At 44.9% G+C, this 25485-nt stretch overlaps 1 non-coding gene across 1 annotated transcript; it reads left to right on the top strand.

Annotated features, from left to right (window-relative positions):
• The first annotated feature begins 3595 nt into the window (after nt 1–3595).
• LOC114914161 (small nucleolar RNA R71) lies at nt 3596–3701 on the top strand. The gene has a single exon (XR_003800780.1). It is a non-coding gene; the product is annotated as a small nucleolar RNA R71 (small nucleolar RNA).
• Nucleotides 3702–25485: the final 21784 nt, after the last annotated feature.

Here is a 25485-nt window from a genome sequence, read left to right as displayed (position 1 = left end):
CCTACATCCTAGGGATGAGGATCTATAAGGATAGATCCAAAAGGTTGTTTGGCTTATCCCAGTCCACGTACATTGATACTATGCTGAAAAGGTTCAGCATGGAGAATTCCAAGAAAGGCTATCTACCGATAGGCCATGGAATTTCTCTCTCGAAAAGGGATTGTCCGACAACACCTCAAGAGAGAGAGCGTATGGGTAGGATTCCATATGCTTCGACAGTGGGATCTATCATGTACGCCATGACATGTACACGACCAGATGTGGCATACTCACTAGGGGTAGTGAGTAGATACCAATCTGATCCAGAGGAGAATCACTGGAAGATTGTTAAAACCATCCTGAAGTATTTAAGAAATACTAAGGATCAGTGGCTTGTATATGGTGAATCGGACTTGAGACTTATAGGGTTTACAGACTCTAGTTTTTAGTCTGATCGCGATGACAGCAAGAGTGTGTCAGGATTTATTTTTACCCTTAATGGTGGGGCTGTCTGCTGGAAGAGTTTCAAGCAGCACATGTGGCTGATTTAGTATGTGAGGTGGAGTATATTGCTGTATCAGATGCTACCAAAGAAGCGGTGTGGCTGAAAAAATTCATCACCGAGCTCGGAGTAGCACCCTCCCTTGTTGGTCTAGTTTTGCTCTACTATGACAGCTCTGGAGCCATTGCTCAGGCGAAGGAACCGAAGGCACACCAACGGACGAAGCATATTCTGTGCCGCTACCATCTCATCCGGGAGATTGTGGATCGAGGTGACGTCGACCTTCAGAAGATCGACGGGAAGGAGAACCTGGCCGACCCATTCACTAAAGCCATTGCGGTGAAGGAGTTCAACGACTACAAGTTGAAGATGGGTATTAGATACTGCACCGATTGGCTTTAGGCCAAGTGGGAGATTATTGAAAATAGTGTCCCAAAGTCAATCATCAGCCTGTTAACGGTTGTGCTCCTTTTGTATTAGTACATAAATTATAAATAAATAAAAATTATTTTGATATTTTTTCATCACAAATGTTTCATCTTCTAATGAACTCCTGTGTTGTGGTGAAGTCCTTAGGACTATTTAGACTCGACAAAGGAGGATTTGTCGCTTAGTCTTTAAATCTGTTCGTGACCAAATGATACATTGTCACCAAGGACGACAACGTTTATCGAGCATAGGCATTGTGTGCCATATGGGTTGGTTGTCCTCATAATCAAGGAGTATGGAGATACTGGTATGGCATACAGGTGAGATGTAATGGTACATCTGCACTGAACGTGACCGACTCCAGAGCTATTTTTGCTGTCAAGATTTGCTCCGATGGGATATGGGTATAAATATCCCTCCGATCTGAGACCGCCACAGTGACTTGCAAGTAACTCACTGCACTTAGACACTGGACTACCTGAATTTCTAATTCAGTGACGGAAGGCTGCTGGGTGTAGTCAAGTACTTGACTTGTCGGTGCGTGTGTCAAGATGGGATTGACTACTCCAGTTTAGGAGCTGTGTACAGTCGTGTTTCAATTTAGCAAAACCTTGGCCAGGGTAGTCCTAGTGAGGAGTCATAGGACTAATTGAGTTGAGCACGATTCGGATGATCTCATCAGGGTTGACAGTTTAACCCTGAATCATCCTAAACATAGGGGTCAAAAGGGATGAATTATACGGTAACCATATTCATGTAGATTCTGAATGTTGCGATTGTGACTATTCGACCTATCTGATCATCGGGTACCATTGCTAGATGATCACTTCGATTAGTACAGGAATTGGTTCCTGTGCTACCGGCTTAGGTTCGAACCTACGGGGTCACACACATTAGAGGTTCCTTTCTGATCTGATAGCTGATTATGAGTCTTATGTGTCTGAGACTCTATGATTGAGAATTAGGATTCTCTGATCATGAGTTCCACACATTTTGGGTACCGGGGTCAAAATTTTGAATTTCAAATTTTGAATTTGAAATTTGAACTCTTTGATCAGGATTTCATATCGATGGTCTCTGATGCCTAATTGTCCATCAGATTTGGACTCAATATTTATGAGAGATTTAATTAGTGATTTGATCACTAATTAACTCAATTTGATTGAGTAATTATTTTTAGATCAAGTCCAATTGAATTGGATTCAGTTTGGATTAACCCGATTAGGTTAAGTGTTGATCTAATCGCTAAGGTGGTTTAGTCCCTGATTTGATCAGGGGTTAGGCTTAGTTAATTTATGATTTGATTAAAATTTTATTGAGCCTAATTAAACCTAATTGTGTTGGATTTAATCTGGTCTAATTGTGCTTAACCTATTTTAATTAGGTTGGCTCAATTTGAATCAAACCACCTTGTTTTAAATTCCCTGCGCCACCCAACTTCCTTGCGCCCATTTGAATTCACGAGAAGAAATTTTTTCATGAATTTTCTCCCACGCAAAGCTCTCTCACGCTCATATTTTTGTGCGCCAATTATTTGGCTTAACTTGGTTTGTTACCCATCCAAATTCAAAGGGGTTTTGAATTTGAATGGATAACCAAATAACCATGCGCCAGCTTATCCTCTTTTTTGCGCCCCATATTCCATACGAGAAATGGTTTCTCGTGAAAGTCTCCACGCACAAAAAAAAGGCCACGCCATCTCTTCTTTCTCGCACAAATGGATGAGGATAAGATTGGTTGACACTTGAATTCAAATTTAATTTGAATTTAAGTGAGCAACCACCTCTTCTTATCCACTCGCATGCTTTCAACATCTCTTGCGATGTTTTATAAAATGAGAAAGGGAGGGGGCGTGGGCAATGAAAGAAAGAAGAGATAAGGGGCGTGGGGAGGTTCTGAAAAATTTTGAAGTGTTCAAAATTTATCGAGAGGAGAGAAAAAGGAGAGAGAAGTGGGCGCAGGATTTTTGGTGTGTACCCTAGGGTTTCTACCTAGGATTCAGGAAGTGAGATTGGTGTGCCACGAGTGTCGTGAGTCTGCCAAATTTTAGGAAGAGATCCATCAGCCTCTCAACCAATCGTGAGATGATCCAGAGCATCCGAGGAGTCGGCACACATCGATCGAAGGAGTTCAATCAACATCAGCCATCAAAAGGATGAAATCATGAACTAGCATTCGTGAGGAGCCGATCAGACGGGAGCTTCGTGTGAATGATCCGCAGAGGTCAGACACTAGTGTGGCTATGACATGATGATTAGAGCCCTCCGACGGTGATCAGATTGCAATGATGGACTACCCGCAAAAGGTGATGTGTTTTGAACACAGTACAGTAAAAAGTTTACTGTTTCAAATTTGAATTTCAAAATTAAATATATGCTGTTGTATCATATTTAGATCTTAGTGTAGGGTTAATTAGTATTAATTAATGAGATTAATTAATAATTTCACTGTAAAATAGTAATTTTGAAAAAGTTTTAAAATTACCATTTTGCCCCTGCACTGAATTTTTACTTCAGAGAGATGGCAGAGATGTGATGCAGGGAGTTCTCACTAAGTGTTTCAAAAAGCTGTCAAGCCTCATCCTCACTCTTTAGCATGAATGTCCCACCACATGATGCATCGATCATTTGTCGGTGTTTCTCCGATAGACCATCGTAGAAACACTGAACAAGTTGTCATTTGGGGACAGCATGATTGGGGCATTTACGAATAAGATCTCTTAACTTTTCTCATATTTTATGAAAAAGTTCACCATCCAATTGAAAAAAACTAGTGATGGCTTTTCTAATTTGATTTATTTTTCTAATTGAGAAGTATTTCTTAAGAAATTCTCTCTGAAGATAGTCCCAAGTTGAAATGATTATGAAATCTAGGGAGTTTAACCAATGCTTGACTTTATCCTTAAGTGAAAAAGGAAACAGTTTCAACCTGAGGGCATCATCGGAGAAGTTTTAGATTTTTACTGTGGAGCATATCTCAAGAAATTCGTCCAAGTATTTATACGGATCCTCATTCATCAGTCCATAGAATGATGATAGTATTTGAATAATGCTAGACTTGATTTCGTATTGTGCGACCTCCACAGGAGGAGGCTGGATATATAGCAAGTAGGTGTAAGATGAGGGAGTAAAATACTTCCTCAATTATCGTGGTGGGTCTGTCTCTTGTTTTGGATCCATGATTTTGATTTGGTTTATTCGAATCATTCTTTTTAGCTCTAGATCTAATGGGTGTAAATTAGTTTGCAATAATCGGCATCCTAGCATACACCCAAAAGATCTCATCGAGTTTTAATTTCAATAATTTTTTTTTTGAAAGAGAAGAGAAGAAAAAAAGAAGGGAAAAGAGTTCTAAAGAAGAAAACCTAAGGAGTTCTAATGCTAAGAAGATAGAGAAAAATTAATTAGATTTGATGTTTTTAGTTAACAATCAAGTGGTTCAATCAATCCTATCTATAGGCTATCCTAGATCTAGACAGCTTCTAACTGTCAAGGTCTCCTTCAAGCACTCCAAGTAGCAGACTAGCTACTCAACTGGTTAGGTAAATGTAAGGTTGGTGGGAGTCCCCCCGTTGCTTTCTTTAGACACCAACTGCATTGGCCAGATAAACGAACGGAACCAATTAATGAACCACCTTCCTTCGGGATATAATCTCTGAACCACTTTTCTAGACACCAGTTAAACTGACTAACCTGAACTTGATCCAACTTTTAGGATTCCTTGTCCTACTGAGCTCAAGGATCCTTAGGGATCAATGTCTAATGATTTTAAATTAGAGGTTTAGGTCAATGCAATTGCAAGATGGTGGTTTGTGGGCCAAAAAAGGGTGATGAAATTCTCACCTTATGTTGATTAAGGTTTTGCCCTTAAGATTTTTTATAAAAATATGCAATGCAAAAAAAAAGTATCCAAACATGTTAAGTAGTTTTTAAGATTTAATTTATTTATTTATATTAGTCAAGTGTTATATGGTGCCTTTGTATTCTTTTTATATTATGTTATCTTTAAGCAAGAAGGAATAAGAGGTAAGTTTTAAATTAAGTTAATTAGGTATGAGAAGATCTGATAAATCTAATTAAATAAAAAGTAAATAATGCTAAGATTAAAAGGTAAGTAGGTAGCCTACAAATAAAGCAACAAATCAAATCTACTTTTAGGATAATAAATTATTCTAAGCTATAGAAAGCAGTAAATCACTAAGAATAATAGGCAATAATAAATAAGGAGACTACTCACTATGCAAATAAAATAATCTCATAATTAAGAATAAAAGATAACTATATAATCTAAATAAAAGATAAAGAATCTAATCCACTTGGGAAGCAGAAAATTACTAATTATATAAAGCAGTAAATTATTCTAACCTATAGAAAGCAATAGATCACCAGACTATAGAAAGTAAAAAATTTTTCTATACATGTAAATAAAAAAATCTAGATATAAAATAGTAAACTACCATATATGAAAAGCAATATGCAACAAAAATTTTTGAAAAAAAATAATTAAATAATAATTAAATAATTAAAATAAATTAACTAATAATAAAGGGCAAACTACTAATCAGCAAAGTAAAGTATGGAAAGTAAGAGTACAAGAGAAGAAAATAATCAACTAAAAATATAAAGCAATAAAGCATATAAGGCAGTCAAGCAATCTAAAATAAGAAATAAAAATCTAAAAAGTGATAAAATATTTTTTTTATTATTTTATAATTTTTTTGATTTTTTTTTAAAATAATTACACCAAGATCTCCGACAACAATACCAAAATTTGATGTGTGTTGTAGCATACTAAAATTAATCTTACTCACTACTATGTAGATAGGATGAGTCGGGATCGTATCCGTAGGGATCTTAGTTGATTATTTCAAAAATATAAAAGAAAAAAATAATAGATTGTAAGAAACTAAGAAGGAAGTATGAAAATTATAATAAAATTACTTTTCATTAATCAAATAAAGATGTGTACATAAAGAAAAAAAATAAAATTATAATATAAGATAACTAAACCAAGTTGATCTTCTTACTGTGTTCGATGATGGATGTGTCTCCTTGAATCCTTCATCTTCCTCCATGCAGATAGCGGTAGGATGGCTGGAAGGCTTGATCTAGAAACTCCAAGGAAGAAAGGTTAATGGAAGCTAGTATATAGAAGAGAAAGGGTAGTGACACTAGGATTAGGACCTCTCCTAGATTTGATGAGATATAGAAAAGAGATCTATGGAGGAATATGATGTCGTGCTAGGGTTAGTACCTCTCCTAGACTTATGGAGAAGAAAAAAAAGGAGAGAAAAAAAGAGAAGCTTGAAGAGAACTTAGGATTGGCTTGATTGAAGAAGACGGAGGCCTTGGGGTTCTATTTATAGAGTAGGAAGGCTAGAGTTTTATGAAAAGAGAGATGGCAGCGTGAAGAAGGATCCTTGGATCTTCATATTGATTTTTCTCTGTTGATCTTTAAGTCGTGTTCACATTGAAATAAAAGCTGGTTGCCTGGTTCACTCAAGTCTGATCCAATTTGAGTCTAATTTGAGTCATATAAATCCAAACTCTCAATTACCTGCAAAATTGACTAGAGAGCATCAAATTTTAATAAAATAACATCAATTATTATAATATTTAGTTCCTCTAGCGACTTAAATTAAGTACTCATCAAGCACCACTGAGGAGTTGTGACAGGAAGAAGTATTATCGATTTCATCGTGATCACGGTCACGATACCGAACAGTGTATTCAACTCAGGGATGAAATAGAGATCCTGATTTGATGTGGCTACCTCAAAAAATTTTGATGAGATCGTCCGACTCAACCTCCCACCGACCAGTAGCCTCAGTCACAAGATGAGGAAACAATCAACAATCGGCCAACGACAGGAGTAATCAATATGATCTCTGGGTGACCAGACTAGGGAGCAAGTTTCAAAGAAGAGTCGGTAAAAAAATGATGACTCAACAATATAATTTTTTTTCAAAAGATGATGTTCGGAGAATACAAACTCTCCATGATGATGCTGTCATCATCTCGACAACGATAGCAAACTATAATGTAAAAAAAATTTTAGTTGATAATGAAAGTTCAACTAATATTCTCTTTTACTCAACTTTCTTCTGAATGCGACTACCGATTGACCGACTCAGAAGAATCTCGACGTCATTAGTCGATTTTACTGGAGATGCAGTTACCATGGAAGAGAAAATTACTTTCTCACTAATCATGGGAACAGATCCACAATAAAGTACTATTCTCCTGACATTCACAGTCATCTGAGTTCCGTCAGCTTACAATGTCATACTTGGATGATCTGGACTTAATACCATAAGAGCAGTAGTTTCAACATACCATTTATTGGTCCTATTTTTAATAAAAAAATAAAGTCAGAGAAATACGTGGAGTTCAATAACTTGCTCGACATTACTTCCTGATCTCTATAAAAAATAATCAATCTGAAGACTTTTTGTCTGTTGATAAATTGGACCAAAGAGAAAATGAAGAAAGGGGTGAACCAGCCAAGCAATTGGTTTCTATCCCGTTGAAAGAAATAGATCCTGAGAAGACGATCCAAATTGGATTATAATTATCTAATTCAGAATGGCAACAACTGATGAATCTACTAAGAGCGAACATTGATATTTTTACTTGATTGATAATCGATATGCCAGAAATTTCTCCGAAAGTTATAACCCACCGGCTGAATATTGATCCTAAAGTTAAGCCGGTGAGACAAAAGAAAAGACCTTTTGCCCCTGAAAGGTAGAAGGTCATCGATGAAGAAATCGACAAGCTCCTCGCAGTTGGCTTCATTAGGAAAGTCAATTATCCCGATTGGCTCGCCAATGTTGTGATGGTGAAAAAAATTAATGAAAAATAAAGAATCTGCATCGATTATACAAATCTAAATGAAGCTTATCCGAAGAACAGTTTCTCTTTATCAAAAATCGATCAACTAGTTGATGTGACTTCGGAACACCGACTCTTAAGCTTCATGGATGTCTTTGCGGGCTATAATCAGATTCGGATGGCACCCGAAGATGAAGAGCACAGTACCTTCATAATCGACAAAGGTATCTACTATTACAAAGTAATATCATTCGATTTAAAGAACGTCGGAGCTACTTATCAATGGCTAGTCAACAAACTATTCAAGATACAAATCGGACGAAATATAGAAGTCTACATTGATGGTATGTTGGTAAAAAATTTTCAAACTTCTGATCATATTCGAGATTTGAAAGAAGTCTTCAATACACTTTGACAACATCAGATGAAATTGAATCCGACTAAGTGTGCATTCGGAGTAACTTTTAAAAAAAATTTTAGATTTCTTACGTCACAACGAGGAATTGAAGCCAATCTCGAGAAAATAAAGGCTATCATCAATATGAAGCACCCAATCTTCAAAAAAGAGATACAACAACTTAATGGAAGGATCGCCGTACTCAGTCAATTTATCTGAAGGTAGGCAAAAAGATGTTTACCCTTCTTCAAGACCTTGAGACAAGCAAAAGATTTTTCATGGTTAGACAAGTGGCGACAATCTTTCGAAGATCAAAAAAGATATCTAGCATCTCTACCATTACTTACAAAATCGAAGGTGGGAGAAATTTTGTATCTCTATCTGACGATTTTAATAGAAGCAATTAGTTCGGTACTCATTCAGGAGGATGAAAATTGAATTCAATGACCAATTTACTACACCAACAAGGTGCTTCATAATACTGAAGTAAGATATTCAAGGACAGAGAAGATGATCTATGCTCTAATCATATCAACACAATAATTTCGTTCATACTTTCAAGCACATCCTATAGTCATCTTGACAAACCAATCGTTGAAAGCATTTGTAGCGACCTGATACTTCAGGTCGAATGGCAAAGTGGATAATAAAACTCAATGAATTTGATATTCAATATCGCTCATGACCGTCGATGAAGACATAAGTTTTGATCGATTTCATCGTCAAGTGCACTATATCTGACAATAACTCTGAGGTTGAATCCAACGATAAATTAAAGTAAGTTGAAACTCCTAAGGCCAACTTAACATCAGTGTGGGTACTACATATCGATGGAGCATCAAATGAACAAGACAGTGGAGCCGGTCTCATCCTCATAATTTCGAAGGGATTGTAACCAAATATGCCCTTTGGTTTAACTTCAAACTTCAAATAATCAAGCCGAGTATGAAGCTCTCCTAGCCGGCTTGAAGATTATCAAAGAGCTTGACATTAACAACCTGAAGGTCTTCATCAACTCACAGTTGATTACCGAACAAGTTAAGAATGAGTTTAAAGTTCGAGACCCCGTTATGATAAAGTACCTTCAGAAAGTAAAAAATCTTATATCAACTCTAAAATATTTTGAGATCTCTCACATTCTAGGAATGGAGAATGCTCGAGTTGATGTACTTTTCCGACTTGCAACCACTTCATTCAACTCGTTGGGTCAGACATTCATCGAATATCTTGAGCAACCGAGCATTGATAAAGTCGAAGAAGTGCTACAAATCAATGATGAGCCATGCTGGATGGACTCAGTCATCTAATATTTAACTGATGAAATTCTATCTGCAGATCTTTTAAAAGCCAAATGACTAAGGTGGATGGCCTCACAATATATTTTGATGAATGGACAACTTTACAAAAGGTCATTCTCTCTACCCTTACTGAAGTATTTGAGACCAGTGGATGCCGACTATGCACTCCGAGAAGTTCACGAAAAAATTTATGAAAATCACTTGAGGGTAAATTATTAGCTTATAAAGTCTTACGATAAGGATATTATTGGTCCACCATGAAGAAAGATGCAGCTGAATTTATCCAAAAATGTCAACCATGTCAGAAGTATGCTAACATACAACATCAACCGACTAGCCAGTTGATATCAATCATTGCACCATGGCCCTTCACACAATGGAGAATCGACATACTTGGTCCTTTCTCTTTGGCATCCGGTCAGAGAAAATTTATTATACTTGCCATCGATTACTTCATCAAATGAATAGAAGCTGAATCTTTGACACAAATCACTAAAAGTAAGCTGGAAGACTTCATTCAAAAGTCAATCATATGTAGATTCGATCTACCACATACCATCATCACCAATAATGATCGACAATTCGATAATTAAAACTTCAAAGAGTTTTGTGCAAAATTTCATATTACGCACAAATTCACATCAGTCGGCCATCTACAATCTAATAGTAAAATAAAAGTAACAAACCGAACAATCTTATATGGTCTCAAGATCAGACGAATGAAGCTAAAGATCTTTGGGTGGAAGAATCATATCCCATCTTATGGACATATCAAACAACTCCTCGTATATCAATGAAAAAATCACCATTCAACCTGGCTTATGGGATGGAGGCAATGATTCCACTTGAGATTGGATTACCATCAATAAGAGTGGAGCAATATAACAAGCCGAGTAATTTTGAATGTCGGAGAGCCAACCTAGACTTACTTTCGAAAATCCGACAGCAAGCTTAAGTTTGGATGGCAGCATACCGGTAAAGAATAGTCCGGTATTACAATGCAAAAGTCAAGCTAAAAGTCTTTCATCCGAGAGACCTAGTCCTAAGAAAAGTCAAAGTTTCAAAGCCTTCATACCAGAGAAAATTATCTCCAAATTGAAAAAGACCTTACAGAATAATCGAGACACTTCGATCGAAAGCATATCGGCGAGAAGCTCTTGATGGGATGGCTATTCTTCAGACATGGAATGTCGATAATTTAAAGATATATTATCAATAAAGTTGCTCACATGTATGACATTCGAAATGAAATAGTGAGATTCAGAATCATGGAAGCTTCAGTTATCCATAAGTTATCTACAAAATAGTATCAGATCAATAAATAATCGATCTATTTTTACTGACTGTATCTCAATTTTTCATTATAAAAATTGACTTAAGTTGAAGGATAGCATCAAATCAACAAACAATCGGTCAGCTTGTACCGACTATATCTCGATTTTTTATTGTAAAAACTGACTTACCAATTATATCTCAATTTTTTATTGTAAAAACTGACTTACCGACTATATCTCAATTTTTCATTATAAAAACTGACTTCAATCAAATATTGACTTAATTTTAACTAAGCAAAATATTATGCTGACTCGACTCTGGTTGAGTAAAAAATACATCGACTTGACTATGGTCAGTCGAAAGATATTTGGCTTATTACTGTCTATCAGATACTTAAGAAGTATGTAAGTTAAGTCTGCTGACACCCGACTAGTGGACAAACTATACTACAATTAGTGGACAACATTCAATTCACTGATGGATGATCGAAAATCTGACTATTATTCCACGACATTGACAATACAAGTAAAAAAAAAAAAGAGGGATTCCATATTTGTAAAAATATCTTTTCATTCATTGAAAAAAAGATTACAAAATTGGACTCAAAGTTCGATTACAAAATTAAATTGTCTGGTTATAAAAAAAAAGTACATTGATTGCCAGTCAACTTCCTCATTGCCCTGCTCCGGTACAACTTTGATGGTTGGAGCTATTTCAGTGGTTGGAGCAGATTCTGGTACAGCCAGTGCATCTTCTTTAATTGGTACAGTGGTCTCCTCAGCAACCTCTTCTCCCAAATTAGGGGGGACGACGTTGCTCAGGTCTAAATCTGAATATAATCTTCCGACAGCATCTCTGTCATCGTATGATGCAGTAAGAGGCAAATCCACCCTCGAGAATTTTATGCTTGAATTCTTATGAATCTTTGAAATTCTTGATGGCCAGACTCAAAGCACCTCTCATTGACTCAGCTTCTGCCTTCGCGGAGGCCGACTCTACATCGGCCAATGTCAGCCTCTCAATGGTGGTCCGATACCTTTCGCGCTCCACTTCTAGCTCCTCTATACATCCGTCTCTCTCCCTCCGAAGCCAACTGATGGAATGCTTCTTGCTCTTGACTCGAGATTCGAGAGATGCGATGCTCTGATGAGCCGACTCAAGTTTGGATTTAGAGGATTATAGGTCAGCCGTCATACAGGAGATCTCTTCTTAGAGTATTTTCTCCTATTCAATTGCCGCCTGAAGCTGTTCAATGGTAGTAATCTTTTCGATATTGGCGGCCGCCACCTTGGCCATCCATGCCCGATGAAGATTGGTGATTTTTTGATATCTGCTCTCTAGAGCATATATATCGTGCGTCCACTGAAAGGAAAAGATAAGTCAAGTCAAAAAAAAAGAAAGAAAGAAGAAAGAAATATCGAAAACTTATCCCAAGCATCGTCAGGTAAAATGAAGAAAATATTTCGGACACTGTTTGATTTCTTCTATTCTCCCTATCAGTCGGAAGAAGTGCAGCTTCAATGAGTCGTCTGACCAATGATGGATTAGCCAAGGCTGATTTATCAGCAGGGATATGAATGTCGAAGAGGGTGGGGAGGCCTGTAGACAACCCACCATCGATAGAAGAGCCGGCGCCTTCCCTCGATCCCCAATCTATGGTCGCACACTCGAGACCGCCATGAAGTCGGAGCTTGACTGCGCATGTGACTGCTCTGTCGGAGGAACAGCTGGCGCAGTAGCAGATTGTTTGGATTCGGTTGTGACTTCGGACTCGGTCCGAACCCCCATTGATGGAGCCGCTGATGGTTCTATCGTAGCATCTTCATCTCTAGCCATTCTAACTTCAGCAGATGGCACTTCAGTCGGAGGAAGCATTGTTGGAGCCAATAACATAATAACCAGTGCAGGAGCTATCACCAATGGAACGTCAGGTTCCCTTGCCAGTACCGATTGAGGATCAACCTAACTTTTTCTTGATGGTCGGGAGGATCCAGCATCGATCGCTGCCCTCTTCTTGACAGCATGTGAGCAGATGTCGGCAGTCGAAACATGTGCCCTCATTCACATAGCTGCAATCAAAAGATAAAGTTCAGTACAAAATTTAAAAATAAACAAAAAGAAAAGTGATGTGACCGACTATGCTATACTTAAAAAAGTTATCGAGCTAAGTCTGGCATTATAGAGAGCCTGCTCGATCATCAGCTCTCATTGCGATGGAACTTTCATAACTTTTAGTCGAAGAAAGTCTTTCCGATCGATGGTATCAATCCGACTATGCTCGTTGGGGCCAGTTCTTGGATCACCCCAACGTGAAGGAAAGCCCCAAGGAGATGAAGAAGAAGCAAAAAAAAATTGATTCTTCCATTCTTGAATGGATGATGGAAGATCGGAGATGAAAGAAAGATCCTTCCTCGGGTTGAAAAACTACCACCCCTTAGCTTTGGGATGAGGACGGAGAACGAAGAAAACCCAAAACAAAGAAGGTCAAGGATTAGTCGGGATAAGGTGATACAACAAGGCGAAACTAATGATCAGTCAGATGGAGTTCGAAGCCAGCTGAGCAGGACAAAAATTATAATAATCAAGAAGATTTCGGACAAACTCCAGAATCGAAAATTGAAGACCGGCCTAAAGATCCTTGACATAAAATGCAACCTAGCCTGGAGGAGGAGAGTTCACCCACCATCCAGATCAAGAGCAGAAAGCTGATATTGCTTCGGATACAGTACTGCTCTCGAAGCCGTTCAACATTGAGCCAGGACAAGGAAGAGATTTTTGTCTTCGAATCAGAAGGAGAATCGTCGATCAGATTCTCCGACCGTCTATCCCGAGAAAATGAAGCTTTCATTTTCCTACTTGCCATTGAAAATGAAAAAGAATAAAAATCTAAGGAGTGGAAACTCAATCTGGAACTATGGATGACGCGAAGAACAGAGAAACTTGGAAAGCTCCTAACACTGGAAAGCTCCTAACACTGGGGCAGAACCTTCTGTTGCAGAGGAGAATGACGAATGTAATAGCAAAAAATCCAAATGAAAGCGACTTTATATATATATATGACCCCTCAATGGTCTGGATGAAATCATTCAATTCAAGATTTCTTTAGATATCGACATGTGGCTACATCAAAACCAATCATTGATTGGACGGTTTGATGCACCTACTCTCAGATCATGCCACCTCAGCTTTATCCGTGTGAACAGCATAAAGCCAATGATATTTAGACACGTGACCAAAATCTACTAGTCAGAATCAAATCGTCTAAATTATCTGGATGCCGAATTATCTTTCCGAAATGACATCCCAATAATGATCTCACAGATATCGAAATATCAAAATGACTAGAGACCTTTCGTATTTCGAAAAATCATTAATGCCTGCAGTCGAATCCGGGCTTGAGACAATACGTGGTAACTCCCTTCATCCAATATGACAGATCATGTGACAACATGTATGTCAGACTATTTTGGTCTTGAAAGTGGGGGGCAACTATCTGTAGGGGCGATTCAGCTGACTCTCCGATTCTGACCCTCGATCGGCTTGATTAGCTCAACCTACCGACTATCAATCGATTGGCCGACTGATAGTCGGCTAACCTCAGCCATCAACAAGCTTAGCCATAATGCATCTAATCTCAGATCGATAACCATCGGCATATCAGAGTTACTTATCGATGCTTATTCGGACTTCCACGACTACCAACATACTATCGACATACTTTGTTCACCGACATATAGTTGGCTTACTAGAAACTGTCAGTGCAAAAAGCGCATAATGGTCAGAACATGATCAATGGCAGATATAACCATCCATCCCACGATTACATAATGTCGAAATGAGCGAGATCCGTGTGTCTAACCGTTATAAACGATTACTAACTACTCGTCTATAAAAGAAGGTAAATGAACAGCATTTGGTAAGGCAATTCTGAACTGATATTCTACCATTCTAAATACTTATCTACTGTTTACTACTTTTCACTGACTTAAGTATCGGAGGATCTCCATCGGATATAATTTCTGTCAGTGTGGATTTTATTTTGCAGGTGCTCTTCACCGGCAATAGATGCAATAGGAGATTGGCCACAACAAACATGATTATTCGGTTGCCGACCATTCCAAATAAAGTCACGGCACAGCTTGTTAATATGTTGAATCACAGTTGTTAGAAGATCGAAGACAGACATCCAATAAATTGGGATGGCTTTCAGCACAGAATTAGCTAGGACCGACCTGCTAAGGTTAAAGAATTACTTTATCATCCGCTTTGAGACTTTTTCAATGATGAAGGACCGGTCCCTACAACAAGGAGTGGAATGATGAAGAGGCAGACCAAGGTATTGAATTGGTAATTGAGATACTTAGCAGCCAAGCATTTCATCAAAAATGCTTCCAAGGTGATTACTAACTCCCAATTCAACAAGCTGCGATTTAAGAAAGTTGATCTTCAGCCCAGTTGCCAGCTCGTAAGCATACAGGATGAATTTTAAGGTATTAATATTTCATTTATCTACTTTGCAAAATATTAACATATCAGCAAAATGTAAACTATGAATGTGACCAGTGATGTTGTGGGGGCCTAATCCTTCCTGCAGTCTCTCTATATTTGCTGTCTTCAAAATTCTGGTGAGGGAATTAGCAACCAAAATAAAGAGTAGAGGAGATAGTGGGTTTCCCTGCTTTAAACCTCTTCTACTAATGAACCATGGTCTAATGGAGTTATTTATGGCTAGTGCCGAGGATGAAGAAATAAGAAGAGAATGCATCCATTTAACCCATCTATTGTCAAAACCCCTTTGGTGGAGAACATCCAATAAAAACTCCTAAAAAATACTGTCAAATGCCTTTTCAAAGTCTATTTTACAAAGAATATCATGGGTTTTGGTACGATGACAGTAAGAAATGATCTCAAAAGCAGCTATAAAACTTTCAAATATCACACGACCTTGAATGAAAGCAGTTTGAAAATCTGAAACAAGTTCATTTATCTTAGTTTGGAGTTGAGTGGATAATACCTTAGATATTAGTTTGATCATCCCATTCTCCAAACTAATTGGTCGATAGTCAAACACCTTGGCACATTCTCCCTTCTTTCGTATTAAAGTTATGAAAATATAATTCAATCTGGAGAGACTGTAGGGTGCGTTATAAAAGTCGGAGAAAAGTTTTAGCACATCAACTTTGAAGCAGTCCCAATATTTTTGATAGAAGTTGTTTTGAAAGCCATCCGGCCCTGACGACTTGTCCTTGGCCAAGGAGAACAGAGCAGACCTGATTTCTTCTTCTAAGAATGGCCTACAAAGGGAACTTAAATCACATGGTTCCTCAGGATATAGCTTCTTCTGTTGCGACCAATTCCCTCATCGTCTGGTCGTCGGAAACGAGCGCCTGCAAAAGAAAGTCCACACTGACCGGAGGCGGCTCCGGCGGGGACCCTCCGACGGTCAAGTCAGAGAGGAGACTGGGCAACAGTGAAATGAAGATCGAGAGCTCAATCGAGAGAGAGAAAGAAAGGGAGCAAGCCTGAGAGTTTTCGGAAGGACCCCCCAGCACTGTTGCCTTCCCCGATATATATAGTGGAGTATGGTATGGCGCCGTCATTAATGGCGCAGACAATTGAAGAATTGTCAATTCACTGTAGAATGTCAGAGTCACCGTAAAGGTGTTAAATCACCATGGGGCCGTCAAATCACTAAGGTTGACAAAGCCATAGGTGGGATAATGCCGTTAGGCGGTAGCGCCGCATGCCGTTGTCAAGGCTGACAGTCCCTGGCAGTAGTACGGCGTCTGGAGGAGTCGTCCGACCTTGGGTCGGTGGCCAGCTGAAGGGCGCCGGGTAGAGCTTCGGACCCCTCCTATGGTCAGCCGGGCCCGTCGTGGGAGTCGGACACCGGACCCCCCTAGTGTAGTCGGTCGGGAGGGCAGAAAGGGTCTGCCCGACCGACATACTCTCGGTCGGTCGGTCGGTCGGTCGATCGGTCGATCGGTCGGTCGGTCGGTCGGTCGGTCGGTCGGTAGGTCGGTATATCCAAATAGTTGCCCCCCCCACTCCTGAGCTTGATGTCGCATTAGCCCGCGTCTCCACGCAGGCGGGACGTTGGGCGAAAGGAGTGGACTCCTCGCTGCATCCCAGACCAAATTTGCCGACTTCACCGGCGGATGGTTCGGGCAGGTCGACGTCAGGTGTCCCGTTGTCTGATGATGGGACGTCGAACAATCTGGTGTCAGGCGATCGGGTGTCGGACGATTCGGTGTCAGACGATCGGGTGTCGGATGATTCAATGTCAGGCGATCGGGTGTCAGACGATTCGGTGTCAGGCGATCGGGTGTCGGACGATTTGGTGTCAGGCGAACGGGTGTCCGGCGCCTTTTGGGGAACGCAAACCGCCGCCCAGCACCGATTCTGGGGGTGCGGGTCGCTGTCAGACGTCCCATCGGGGATGCGAATCGCTGCGGGCAATTTAATTCCGAATCGCGGCCCTTCCGCCACGTGTCAGGGGTTATCGGGCCGGCATCCTTCGCATTTAATGAAGGCGGCGTGGCCTTCCCGGGATGGGTGCACCGAACCACCAGGCCGAAAGGGGGCCCGGATGCCGCCACGTGTTGTCCATCCGAGAAATCTCGATCGGCGCGGCGTCATCCCGGCCGTTGAACGGCCCTATATATATAGGGTCACTTGTGCTTGAAGCTTCATTCCTGACGATTTGCTGTGGAGACTCTGCCCAAGCGGTCCTTCCGTCGTCGCCGGCAGCTGCCTCCTCTCCCACTCCCGCAAGGGTCCACCCGGGGTTCGTGCTCCTTCCTGTTTTGCCCTAGCTTTCCTTTAAACCTTCTCTCTTCCTTCTCCTTCTCCTTTGGTCTTGTCTTCCTCTTGGTTCTGGTGTTATGGCCGGAACCTCATCTCAGGGGGCTCGGTCGGAAAACCCGACCGATGACCCTTAGTCGACTCCAAAAGTTGAGGTTTTCTCGCTTTCGGGGCCGAATGTTGATCGGCTTCGGGATCAGTATCATATCCCGGAGCAGTTCCAACTTTTCGCCCCAGGGGCCAGCAGTCGGGTTAACAACCCACCGGCGGGCCAGGTGGCACTGTACGTCGAGGACCTCCGGGCTGGTCTTCGGCTTCCGATTCCGGAGTTCATCCAGAATTTACTAGACTATTACGGACTTTGTCCGGCGTAACTGGTGCCGAACTTTGTTCGGCTAATAATTAGCTTCGCCCTGTTGTGTCAGCTTCTGCCGACCAACCCTCGTATCTCTCTCTTTCGGGTATTTTTTGTCCACCGACCCCACCCTAAGGCCCGAGGGTGGTGGCTCTTCAACCCCCGAAAGGGTCTTTCCTTCATCACTGGCCTTCCATCATCCATTCACGGGTGGAAGAACCAGTTTTTCTTTGTTTCTTCTTCTTCTCCCTGGGGCGCACCCCGGACCGAGGCGAACAAGAACAGCCGGGTGGAGGCGGACGACCAGGAGGACTTCCACCGACTCAAGGACATGTCGGTCCCGAATCAGAGGGAGCTTGTTACCGAACAAGCTCTCTATGACGCTGGCCTGAGCTTGGTCCCCCATCTAGGTATCGCCCGATCCATCGGTTGTCTTTTTATTTGGGATTCGTTCTCGTGCATATACTAATCCTTCTGTCGGTATCGCAGGGACACCGCCGAGGATGAGGCCGACTGACGCTGAAATCCGACAATATGCGGTGAGGAAGAGGCCGGCATCGGGGGCCGGACCTTCATGACCGCCGAAGAAACCCTACACAGCGGCGCCGACCGTCGCGACGTCGGCGACCGATCAGTCGGAGCCGGTGATCGCACTCTCGGCTCCGACGGTGCAACCAGAGGAGCGGCCGGCGGAGGAGCGGCCGGCGGAGGAAGCGGCTAAAGGAACGTCGGCGGCTTCGCCGACGGGAGTGGCGTCAGATGCCATTCGGGAACCCGAACGCTATCCGACGGCATCTGCAGCTGCAACAGGGGGTGCTGCATCAAACTCGAGCGTCCCCTCCTTACCGGATCCACTGGCTGGGGTGGCCGATCGGGGGAAAGCCCTGATGGACCCTGCTGACGATACGAGGTCGGAGAGTCGCACCGCGCCACCTGGTGCTCAGATCCCCGAAGGGGCGTCGGCGCTGGCTGACCACAACTTGGCCAGGAGACTGTGCCAGGGGATCCTCCTCCCAACCGACGTGGAGGTGCTGAAGTCTCGGCAAGTGACCGAGATGCTATCTTCATTCTACCCGACCATGGTCGGGGTAAGTTCCACTTCGCCTCCTTTTTCCTTAGTGTTTTCATTACTTCGCTTTCCTGACGTAGTGCCCATGTCCGCAGCTAATCTACACCATGTCCGAACTTGAAGTCGGGTATCGAAGGTTCGGGAACGTCCGGGCGGCATGGAAGGACAGGGCGGCGGCCGTCGAAGCTGACAGGGCGATGCTGGTCGAACACCTGAAGTAGTCGACCGACCGGAAGGTGAAGTTGGTGGACGAGGTCTCTCATCTCGGGTTTGAGCTCAAGTCGGCCCGAAAAGAAGCCAAGCACAAGGGTCGGATTGCACACTGTCGGCGGCGCGAGCGGGACGGCGTCGCCGTCGAGCTCGAGGCTGAACGCGAGTAGCTCCGGGTCTGCCTGGAGAATCTCGCCAAGGCTGAGGAGGACTTGTCGATTGCCCAGGCCGATGCCGACATAGCGAAGGCAGAGGCGGAGTCGGCGAAAGACTCTCTCGATCGGGCGGAAGCGGAGGCGAGGTCGGCGAAGGAGTCAGCAGGTCGGGCGGTGGACGACTTTCGTGGCTCCGACCGGTATCGAGAGGAGCTGCTGGAGTCCGGCTTCGCATCGTACCGGATGGGGTACGAGGATGGTCGGGATGCAGTCCAAGCTCTGTACCCGGAGCTGGACCTCAGCGGCATCATTCCATCGGGGGCCGAGGACCAAGCTACAGAAGAGATGGTCGACCCATCGTCGGGGGGCGTCGCAGCGGCCGGAGAGGTCGTCCCGGAACAGATTGCTGAAGGAGGGACGGCCCCGACTCCTGACCAGGCCCCGACACATGATCCGGCGCCGATCGTCGGTAGCACCGACCGACGATCCTGCCTCGACCATCGACCCAGTGCCGATCATGGTGGATACACCGATCATCCCCGAGCTTCTGTCAGTCGAGGAGATTGACTCCGAAGGATGGTCGTGGCCTCGTCTTCCTTTATCGTTTTTATTTTTCTTAGCACACTTGTAACCGGGCTTCGGCCCGATTTTGTAACCAAATGAACTTAAGAAATTTCTAGTTCCTCTTTCGACTTCCCTTTTCTTGCCTGCTGGGATGTGCTTGTAATCGCGGGGTCATAAGGTCGGAGGGCCGCAGCCTTGGCGTGCCGCATTAGGACACCCAATCATCACCTCGAGTCGTTAGTCGAGATAGTCGGTGGTTCAGTGTGAGGTAAGCAAGACGAACCCCGACCACTGATCGCCCGTCTCAGGACCTAGACCGAACATCCATCATTAGGCCGCAAACCGAATGCCAGAGTCGAACGCACGTCGTCCTGGCGTGAGTCGAACGCATGTCATCCTGGCGTGAGTCGGGGGTCGACCGACTTCCAGGCACGAGCGCGCTGAGTCAGTCGCACTGGCAGAGTCGAAGGTCGTTCGTGGGGAAGAAAGTCGACCGACTTTCAGGCGCACCCCGATGACCCGAATGTCGTCCGATGTGATCGGTCAGACTGCGTCTACTACATTATCGCACGCAGTCGACGCGTCTGGTCGGAAAGGCGATGGTAAGTCGAGTTCCCCTCACCCAGACTTTGGTCGGGCGCTTGTGTAGCGCCGTGTGACAAACGGTAGTAAGCCGAATACCCTTCGACCGGCTTCAACCCGGTCGGTAAGTCATGAACGCGGCGTTGGTTGCGTTGGCGCTTTTGCCTTTCCCGATCGGAGCGGGGTCGGCGAGTCGGCTGATCGTTCTGCCCGAATGTTCTAGCCGAAAGTTGTAGAAGGAGTGTAACTCCCGTTTTCGCAAGTGCGTCGGTCCTTTAAACGTTCGACAAAATGCCGTCAGCCAGTCTGACGGCCCGAAGTAGAACGTAAAGTTCGTGTTGGGACGTCGGTGACCCGCATTCCTCGACGAGCACCGAACCCCAGTCGAAGGGTCGAAATTCCAGACTCCGAAGTTTAAACTGAGTTCGTATTCCAAATGGGAGGAGGTACGGAGTTCACTGATGGTACAACCTCAGATTATCGGTGTTCCAGGTTCGGGGAATGGGTTTTCCTTCCAGGGTTTCCAGTCGGTAAGCTCTCGGTCCGTAGGCGTCGGCTACCTTGTAGGGTCCCTCCCAGTTCGGGGATAATTTTCCCTGATCCGAGAGTTTCGAGACCTCCGCCTTTCTCAAGACCAGGTCTCCAGGTCGAAAGAGCTTTGGCTTTACCCTGGCATTGTAATATCAGGCCATCTTTTGTCGGTAAGAAGCCATACGAAGTTGTGCCTCGCGTCGGAGCTCGGGCAAGAGGTCCAAGTCGGCCCTCCGACACTCGGAGTTCTCTGGCTCACGGTATTGCTCGACCCTAGTTGATGGCAATCCGATCTCCAGCGGGATCATGGCTTCCGTTCTATAGGCCAAGCTGAAAGGTGATTCTCCGGTCGGGATACGGGGTGTCGTCCGGTACGCCCACAGGACGGAGTTCAGCTCCTCGACCCAGCGGCCTTTGGCTTCATTCAGTCGAGTTTTGAGCCCATGCAATATGATCCAGTTGGTCACCTCGACCTCACCATTGGACTGTGGATGCCCGACCGAGGTTAGTCGGTGCGTGATGTGAAACCTCGCGCAGAAGTCTCTGAAGTCCTGGTTGTCGAATTGTCGCCCATTGTCGGTAATGATGGTGTTTGACAGTCCGAACTGAAAGATGATGGACTTCTGTACGAAGTCTTCCATCTTCCGCTCAGTGATTTGTGCTAAGGGTTCGGCTTCCACCCATTTAGTGAAGTAGTCGATCGCGACAACGATGAATTTTCGTTGTCCAGATGCCGGAGGAAAAGGTCTGAGTATGTCGATTCCCCACTGGGCGAAAGGCCACGGGGCGATGACCGGAGCGAGCTGGCTGGCGGGTCGGTGTTGTATGTTGGCATACTTCTGGCATGGCTCGCACCTCCGAACCAATTCAGCGGCGTCCTTCTTTATAGTGGGCCAGTAGTAGCCCTATCGCAAGACTTTGTAAGCCAAGGACTTGCCCCCCAAGTGATCGCCACAGATTCTTTCATGTACCTCTCTGAGGGTATAGTCTGCATCGGTCAGCCCTAGGCACTTCAGCAAGGGAAGAGAGAATGACCTTTTATACAGTTAGCCGTTGATCATTATGTACTGGGAAGCCACCCACCGGAGTCGTTTGGCCTCCACAGGATCTTCGGGGGTAGATCCGTCGGTCAGGTAGTGAGAGATCGGGTCCATCCAGCTCGACTCCGCCGCCAATTGTAGCACCTCTTCGACCCGATCGATGCTCGACCGTTCAAGACTTTTCATGAACGTCCGGCCCAAGGCGCAGTAGTCGGACATCGCGAGCCTGGAGAGCGCATCGGTCCGAGCATTTTTCGTTCTGGGGATGTGGGAGATCTCGAAGTGTTCGAAGGGCGCCACGAGATCTTTTACTTTTTGGCGGTATTTGACCAGGGTCGGATCTCGTGCTTCGAACTCGCCTTTGATCTGCCCAACGATCAGTTGGGAGTCGGAGAAGACTTTGAGTCAGTCAACCCCGAGCTCCAATGCTAATTTCAAACCCGCGACGAGCGCCTCATACTCGGCCTGATTGTTGGAGGCCTTGAAGTTGAATCGGAGGGCGTGCTCAGTAACCACCCCCTTCGAGTTGGCGAGTAGGAAACCAGCCCCACTCCCTTGAGCATTGAAAGCTCCATCGATGTGCAACACCCAAGCCGAATCGGGGTCACAGTCGGAGGTCCCGACCTCCGCGGGGCTTCCCTCCCCCGACGGTAGGTCGGTCGTCGGGCATTCGGCGATGAAGTCGGCCAGAACCTGAGTTTTGAGGGCAGGTCATGGCCGGTATTGGATGTCGAACTCGCTCAGTCTTACAGCCCATTTTGCCAGCCATCCCGATGTGTCAAGGCGGTGCAAGATGGCTCTCAGGGGCTGGTCGGTGAGGACCGCGATGGCGTGTGCCTGGAAGTACGGACGGAGTCGCTGTGCTGAAATGACTAGAGCGAAAATTATTTTCTTTGCTTTCGAGTACCGAGTCTCAGCTTCGTTGAGCACCTTGCTGACGTAATATATCAGTTGGTGAATCCAGTTCTCGTTCTCTCGGACGAGCACCGAACTAACCGCCTCCGGGGACGTGGCCAGGTAAAGGTACAGGACCTCCCCGACCTCTGGTCTCACTAGGAGTGGCAGAGAGGCCAGGTACCTCTTCAGTTCCTCGAAGGCTTGCCTGCACTCATCCGGCCAAGAAAACTGCTTGGCCTGTCGCAAGGTTTTGAAGAACGGGAGGCATCTCTCAGCCGACCGAGAAATGAATCGGCTGAGCGCGATGATCCTTCCATTGAGCTGCTGCACCTCCTTCTTGGTGTCCGGGTGTCGCAGGTCGATAATGGCCCTGATCTTCTCGGAGTTAGCCTCGATTCTCCGCTGTGAGACAAGGAATCCTAGAAACTTCTCCGAGGTCACTCAGAAGGCGCACTTCATCCGGTGTCGTCATAGAGTGCAGAAGGCTTCTTCGAGATCCTGGACATGATCTGGGATTTGCGCACTTTTTACCAGTATGTCATCGACGTACACTTCCATGTTGCGCCCGATCTAATCTTTAAAGACCTTGTTGACCAGCCGTTGGTAGGTGGCGCCAGCATTTTTCAGTCCGAACGGCATTACTCTATAGCAGTAGAGGCCCTTGGCGGTCATGAAGGCGGTGTGTTCCTCGTCTTTGGGCGCCATCCAGATCTGGTTGTACCCTGTGAAGGCATCCATAAAGCTGAGCAGTCGATAGCCGGACGTTGCATCCACTAGCTGGTCGATCTTTGGTAGCGGGAAGCTATCCTTCGGACAGGCCCGATTCAAATCGGTATAGTCGATGCAGATCCTCCACTTCCCGTTGGCTTTTTTCACCATTACGACGTTGGCGAGCCAATCGGGATAAGTGGTCTCCCTAATGAAGCCTGCCTCGAGCAGCTTATCCACCTCCTCGTTGATGGCCTTCTGTCTTTCTGGAGCGAAAGATCTTTTCTTCTGCCTCACCGGCCTTATTGACGAGTCGATGTTGAGCCGATGGGTCATCATCTCTAGGGGAATTCCCGGCATGTCCGCCGCCGACCAAGCGAATACGTCGGTATTTGCCTTCAGTAGCTCTGCCAAATGTTGCCGCTCGGGGTCGGATAATTGAGACCCGACCCACACCTTTTGGTCGGGGTTTCCTGCTATCGTGATGGGAACGAGCCGTTCGGCCGGCTCGCCCCGCTCTTCTTCCTCCCGTTGGTCCAGCTTATCGGCCGTCAGGGGGCCTTTCGATTCGTCGCTTTGAGCGGAGATCTGAAAGCATCGATGGGCGAGGTGTTGATCTCCGCGCATCTCTCCGATGCCATTTTTGGTCGAAAACCGAACCAGGAGATGGTACATCGAAACTATCACCTTGAGGGTGTTCATGCCGGGTCTTCCGAGTATGGCGTTGTAGGCCGAGGGCACCTGGACGATCGCGAAAGTCAGGAGGACCGTGCTTTGTCGTGGTTCGGTACCGACCGTCACGGGCAGAGTGACTTCTCCTTCCATTGCGACTGCATCCCCAGCGAAGCCTATCAGGGGCGTAGAGACTCTCTTGAGTCGGTCGGCCGACAGTCGCATCCGTGAGAAGGTCAAGTAAAACAGAACGTTCGTTGAACTTCCATTATCTACAAAAATTTTCTTTACATCATAATTGGCTATTGTTGCCGAGACAACAACAGCGTCATCATGGAGGATTTGGATGCCCCGAACATCTTCTTCCGTAAAAGCAATTACATCATCCGAGCGTGGCTTCTTCATTGGCTCCCCCCCAGCAGACGTCCCCGGGCCCAACCGTTTGGAAATCATATTGATGACCCCAGCCGTTGGTCGGTTATCGGTTGCCTCTTCAGTCGGCTGGGGTCGTCGGTCGGCAACTGGTCGAGCCGGTGGGTTCCTCCAAAATTTATCGAGATACCCCCGACGAATGAGGGCTTCGATCTCATCCTTAAGTTGGATACATTGCTCGATGTTGTGGCCGTGGCTCCGGTGGAATCGACAGTATTTTCGTCGGTCGAGGCCTTTTGCCTTCAAAGGTGGAGGCCGTCGCAGGTACTCTTCCCCTTCGATCTCCATCAAAATCTGCGCACGAGAAGCAGAGAGGGGAGTGTAGGAATCATACCTGGGGCATGTCGGTTTCGGGCTACGACGTCGGGGTGACCTCTTGTCCCATTGTGGGGGCGACACCCGACCGTCGGTCGGGGGCCTGCCAGGTACAGCAGGGTCCTGACCCTTTCTCCACTTCTCCTTCGGGCCTTTAGGCTCGACCAGGCGTCGGTCGGAAGCTCACTCGTCCGTGCGCATGTACTTGTACGCACGCTCCAGCAACTCAGCATACGTCCGGGGGAGGGTTTTGTCTAAGGAGTAGGAAAATCGGGATGCCCTCAGCCTCCGTTTCATGGCCGAGATGGCCATGTCTTCGTTGAGGTCCCAGACCTCAAGTGTGGCCGCATTGAATCGTGCCACGAAGTGTCGGAGCGTCTCATTTTCTCCTTGTTTAAGAGAGAAAAGGCTGTCCGATGTTCGGGGCGGCTTTTGGCT

This window comes from Elaeis guineensis, chromosome 4 (genome assembly GCF_000442705.2).
Source record: "Elaeis guineensis isolate ETL-2024a chromosome 4, EG11, whole genome shotgun sequence".
NCBI classification, from domain to species: Eukaryota; Viridiplantae; Streptophyta; class Magnoliopsida; order Arecales; family Arecaceae; genus Elaeis; species Elaeis guineensis.
Note: the sequence above shows the minus strand (reverse complement) of the source record. Positions and strands in the feature narration are given on the sequence as shown.